The sequence below is a fragment of the Oncorhynchus keta genome, unplaced genomic scaffold, assembly GCF_023373465.1.
Source record: "Oncorhynchus keta strain PuntledgeMale-10-30-2019 unplaced genomic scaffold, Oket_V2 Un_scaffold_2537_pilon_pilon, whole genome shotgun sequence".
Taxonomy (NCBI): domain Eukaryota; kingdom Metazoa; phylum Chordata; class Actinopteri; order Salmoniformes; family Salmonidae; genus Oncorhynchus; species Oncorhynchus keta.
In genome coordinates, this window is record NW_026290886.1 from 105,794 (window position 1) to 112,123 (window position 6,330).

Below are 6,330 nucleotides of genomic sequence, written 5' to 3' on the forward strand. Positions count from 1 at the left end.
TGTCTGGGACTGTGTTGTTGTGTTATGGGGTGGTAGTATGTCTGGGACTGTGTTGTTGTGTTATGGGGTGGTAGTATGTCTGGGACTGTGTTGTTGTGTTATGGGGGGGTGGTCTAGTATGTCTGGGACTGTGTTGTTGTGTTATGGGGTGGTAGTATGTCTGGGACTGTGTTGTTGTGTTATGGGGTGGTAGTATGTCTGGGACTGTGTTGTTGTGTTATGGGGTGGTAGTATGTCTGGGACTGTGTTGTTGTGTTATGGGGTGGTAGTATGTCTGGGACTGTGTTGTTGTGTTATGGGGTGGTAGTATGTCTGGGACTGTGTTGTTGTGTTATGGGGTGGTAGTATGTCTGGGACTGTGTTGTTGTGTTATGGGGTGGTAGTATGTCTGGGACTGTGTTGTTGTGTTATGGGGTGGTAGTATGTCTGGGACTGTGTTGTTGTGTTATGGGGTGGTAGTATGTCTGGGACTGTGTTGTTGTGTTATGGGGTGGTAGTATGTCTGGGACTGTGTTGTTGTGTTATGGGGTGGTAGTATGTCTGGGACTGTGTTGTTGTGTTATGGGGTGGTAGTATGTCTGGGACTGTGTTGTTGTGTTATGGGGTGGTAGTATGTCTGGGACTGTGTTGTTGTGTTATGGGGTGGTAGTATGTCTGGGACTGTGTTGTTGTGTTATGGGGTGGTAGTATGTCTGGGACTGTGTTGTTGTGTTATGGGGTGGTAGTATGTCTGGGACTGTGTTGTTGTGTTATGGGGTGGTAGTATGTCTGGGACTGTGTTGTTGTGTTATGGGGTGGTAGTATGTCTGGGACTGTGTTGTTGTGTTATGGGGTGGTAGTATGTCTGGGACTGTGTTGTTGTGTTGGGATGGGGTGGTAGTATGTCTGGGACTGTGTTGTTGTGTTATGGGGTGGTAGTATGTCTGGGACTGTGTTGTTGTGTTATGGGGTGGTAGTATGTCTGGGACTGTGTTGTTGTGTTATGGGGTGGTAGTATGTCTGGGACTGTGTTGTTGTGTTATGGGGTGGTAGTATGTCTGGGACTGTGTTGTTGTGTTATGGGGTGGTAGTATGTCTGGGACTGTGTTGTTGTGTTATGGGGTGGTAGTATGTCTGGGACTGTGTTGTTGTGTTATGGGGTGGTAGTATGTCTGGGACTGTGTTGTTGTGTTATGGGGTGGTAGTATGTCTGGGACTGTGTTGTTGTGTTATGGGGTGGTAGTATGTCTGGGACTGTGTTGTTGTGTTATGGGGTGGTAGTATGTCTGGGACTGTGTTGTTGTGTTGGGATGGGTGTTATGGGGGTAGTATGTCTGGGACTGTGTTGTTGTGTTATGGGGTGGTAGTATGTCTGGGACTGTGTTGTTGTGTTATGGGGTGGTAGTATGTCTGGGACTGTGTTGTTGTGTTATGGGGTGGTAGTATGTCTGGGACTGTGTTGTTGTGTTATGGGGTGGTAGTATGTCTGGGACTGTGTTGTTGTGTTATGGGGTGGTAGTATGTCTGGGACTGTGTTGTTGTGTTATGGGGTGGTAGTATGTCTGGGACTGTGTTGTTGTGTTATGGGGTGGTAGTATGTCTGGGACTGTGTTGTTGTGTTATGGGGTGGTAGTATGTCTGGGACTGTGTTGTTGTGTTATGGGGTGGTAGTATGTCTGGGACTGTGTTGTTGTGTTATGGGGTGGTAGTATGTCTGGGACTGTGTTGTTGTGTTATGGGGTGGTAGTATGTCTGGGACTGTGTTGTTGTGTTATGGGGTGGTAGTATGTCTGGGACTGTGTTGTTGTGTTATGGGGTGGTAGTATGTCTGGGACTGTGTTGTTGTGTTATGGGGTGGTAGTATGTCTGGGACTGTGTTGTTGTGTTATGGGGTGGTAGTATGTCTGGGACTGTGTTGTTGTGTTATGGGGTGGTAGTATGTCTGGGACTGTGTTGTTGTGTTATGGGGTGGTAGTATGTCTGGGACTGTGTTATGGGGTTGTATGTCTGGGACTGTGTTGGTGTTATGGGGTGGTAGTATGTCTGGGACTGTGTTGTTGTGTTATGGGGTGGTAGTATGTCTGGGACTGTGTTGTTGTGTTATGGGGTGGTAGTATGTCTGGGACTGTGTTGTTGTGTTATGGGGTGGTAGTATGTCTGGGACTGTGTTGTTGTGTTATGGGGTGGTAGTATGTCTGGGACTGTGTTGTTGTGTTATGGGGTGGTAGTATGTCTGGGACTGTGTTGTTGTGTTATGGGGTGGTAGTATGTCTGGGACTGTGTTGTTGTGTTATGGGGGGTAGTATGTCTGGGACTGTGTTGTTGTGTTATGGGGTGGTAGTATGTCTGGGACTGTGTTTGTTGTGTTCTGGGGGGGGGTAGTATGTCTGGGACTGTGTTGTTGTGTTATGGGGTGGTAGTATGTCTGGGACTGTGTTGTTGTGTTATGGGGTGGTAGTATGTCTGGGACTGTGTTGTTGTGTTATGGGGTGGTAGTATGTCTGGGACTGTGTTGTTGTGTTATGGGGTGGTAGTATGTCTGGGACTGTGTTGTTGTGTTATGGGGTGGTAGTATGTCTGGGACTGTGTTGTTGTGTTATGGGGTGGTAGTATGTCTGGGACTGTTGTTGTGTTATGGGGTGTTATGGTTGTTGTGTTATAGTAGTATGTCTGGGACTGTGTTGTTGTGTTATGGGGTGGTAGTATGTCTGGGACTGTGTTGTTGTGTTATGGGGTGGTAGTATGTCTGGGACTGTGTTGTTGTGTTATAGTATGTCTGGGACTGTGTTGTTGTGTTATGGGGTGGTAGTATGTCTGGGACTGTGTTGTTAGTGACTGTGTTATGGGGTGGTAGTATGTCTGGGACTGTGTTGTTGTGTTATGGGGTGGTAGTATGTCTGGGACTGTGTTGTTGTGTTATGGGGTGGTAGTATGTCTGGGACTGTGTTGTTGTGTTATGGGGTGGTAGTATGTCTATGTCTGGGACTGTGTCTGGGACTGTTGTGTTATGGGGTGGTAGTATGTCTGGGACTGTGTTGTTGTGTTATGGGGTGGTAGTATGTCTGGGACTGTGTTGTTGTGTTATGGGGTGGTAGTATGTCTGGGACTGTGTTGTTGTGTTATGGGGTGGTAGTATGTCTGGGACTGTGTTGTTGTGTTATGGGGTGGTAGTATGTCTGGGACTGTGTTGTTGTGTTATGGGGTGGTAGTATGTCTGGGACTGTGTTGTTGTGTTATGGGGTGGTAGTATGTCTGGGACTGTGTTGTTGTGTTATGGGGTGGTAGTATGTCTGGGACTGTGTTGTTGTGTTATGGGGTGGTAGTATGTCTGGGACTGTGTTGTTGTGTTATGGGGTGGTAGTATGTCTGGGACTGTGTTGTTGTGTTATGGGGTGGTAGTATGTCTGGGACTGTGTTGTTGTGTTATGGGGTGGTAGTATGTCTGGGACTGTGTTGTTGTGTTATGGGGTGGTAGTATGTCTGGGACTGTGTTGTTGTGTTATGGGGTGGTAGTATGTCTGGGACTGTGTTGTTGTGTTATGGGGTGGTAGTATGTCTGGGACTGTGTTGTTGTGTTATGGGGTGGTAGTATGTCTGGGACTGTGTTGTTGTGTTATGGGGTGGTAGTATGTCTGGGACTGTGTTGTTGTGTTATGGGGTGGTATGTCTGGGACTGTGTTGTTGTGTTATGGGGTGGTAGTATGTCTTTGACTGTGTTGTTGTGTTATGGGGTGGTAGTATGTCTGGGACTGTGTTGTTGTGTTATGGGGTGGTAGTATGTCTGGGACTGTGTTGTTGTGTTCTGGGGTGGTAGTATGTCTGGGACTGTGTTGTTGTGTTATGGGGTGGTAGTATGTCTGGGACTGTGTTGTTGTGTTATGGGGTGGTAGTATGTCTGGGACTGTGTTGTTGTGTTATGGGGTGGTAGTATGTCTGGGACTGTGTTGTTGTGTTATGGGGTGGTAGTATGTCTGGGACTGTGTTGTTGTGTTATGGGGTGGTAGTATGTCTGGGACTGTGTTGTTGTGTTATGGGGTAGTATGTCTGGGACTGCAAATAAACCAAATTTGAGCAGAAGAAAGGTGACTCAGTAGCCATTTAAAGTGTCTACTGAGAAGCTTAGTTTGCATCTCAGGGTTCAAAAGTTCCGATGTTGTGTTGGAGGGCTTAAATGACATAAATTAAGCAGGGTTCCTCAACTGGTAGCCAGCGGGCCCGGGTGGATTTATTTGGCCAAGTTTTTTGAGCATAAATGGATTTTAAAAAACATTATGGGGGTTGAATTGTCATTGTTGGACATAAAAGACCGTAAAAACAGCTGGAATTCAGCTCCAATTGATTTTAATTGAGGAAATCTGTTCCCATAATAGAGAGACAAATAATAATAATGAACAATAATTGGTTGGATTTATACTCAGCACTTCTCCACCAGCTGAGATACTCAAAGCGCCTTACATAGTAAGGGGAAACTCACCAGCACGGTGACCATTTTTGTGCCACAATTCTCATGTCACATCAGCTATCAGTTGGAGAGGTGAGGAGTGATACAGTTGAAGTCTGACGTTTACATACACCTTAGCCAAATACAATTAAAATCAGTTTTTCACAATTCCTGACATTTAATCCTAGTAAAAAGTCCCTGTCTTAGGTCAGTTAGGATCACCACTTCATTTTAAGAATGGGAAATGTCAGAATAATAGTAGAGAGAATGATTTATTTCAGCTTTTCTTTCTTTCATCACATTCACAGCGGGTCAGAAGTTTACAGACACTCTATTAGTATTTGGTTTCATTGCCTTTAAATAGTTTAACTTGGGTCAAACGTTTCAGGTAGCCTTCCACAAGCTTCCCACAATAAATTGGGTGAATTTTGTCCCATTCCTCCTGACAGAGCTGCTGTAACAGAGTCAGGTTTGTAGGCCTCCTTGCTCTCACATGCTTTTTCAGTTCTGCCCACAGAATTTCTATAGGATTGAGGTCAGTGCTTTGTGATGGCCACTCCAGTACCTTGACTTTGTTGTCCTTAAGCCATTTTGCCACAACTTTGGAAGTTGTCCATTTGGAAGACCTATTTGAGCTTTAACTCCTGACTGATGTCTTGAGATGTTGCTTCAAAATATCCACGTAATTTTCCTCCTCATGAAGCCATCTATTTTGTGAAGTGCACCAGTCCCTCCTGCAGCAAAGCACCCCCACAACATGATGCTGCCACCGCCGTGCTTCACGGTTGGGATGGTGTTCTTCAGCTTGCAAGCGTCCTCCTTTTTCCTCCAAACATAACAATGGTCATTATGGCCAAACAGTTCTATTTTTGTTTTATCAGACCAGAGGACATTTCTCCAAAAAGTATTATCTTTGTCCCCATGTACAGTTGCAAACCGTAGTCTGGCTTTTTTATGATGGTTTTGGAGCAGTGGCTTCTTCCTTGCTGAGCGGCCTTTCAGGTTATGTCAACATAGGACTAGTTTTACTGTGGATATAGATACTTATGTACCTGTTTCCTCCAGCATCTTCACAAGGTCCTTGTAAAATAGTGTATGTAAACTTCTGACCCACTGAAATTGTGATACAGTGAATTATAAGTGAAATAATCTGTCTGTAAACAATTGTTGGAAAAATTACTTGTGTCATGCACGAAGTAGATCTCCTAAACAACTTGCCAAAACTATAGTTTGTTAACAAGAAATGTGTTGTGTGGATGAAAAACTAGTTTTAATGACTCCAACTGTATATTGGGCAAAAAAAACTAGGACCATGTTCTCCACTCTATCGAAGCCTGAATCTAAGGGTGGTCTTTCCCTTCCCTGCCTTAAAAGGTACTACTGGTTTGCCCAAATCCACTACATGCTAACATGGATCACAAACAGACAAGACACAACGTGGATTCAGATAGAGGCCCAATCCTGTGGTTCATTGTCCCTACGCTCAATTATATTCATGAATAACTTTAGTGAAGTTTAGTAAAGTGGGCAACCTAGCAAAAAGCTTTGAGATTTACAGCACCCTACTAGCATGTAGGAAATATCCTGGTATTTCCACCCAGATATGCTCAAACTAGCCTTGCCAAAAGCCCTGAGTGATGCAACTAGCCTATAGTATGCAACCCAGACTTGCCAAAAGCCCTGAGTGATGCCAACTTTCATCTTTGGCATTCTCTAGGGATCCTGTTTCAGAACACAACTACACTGAAATCCTTTCTAGAGCTCTGCAGTGAATTCAACGTGCCAAGATATTTTATTTTAAATATCTTCAAATTAGACATGTCATTTCCTCATTCAGAGTGTCTTCATAGAGCTGGAGAATGTCTTTCATTGGAACGGACAGAGTGTCTTCATAGAGCTGGTGAGAGTCT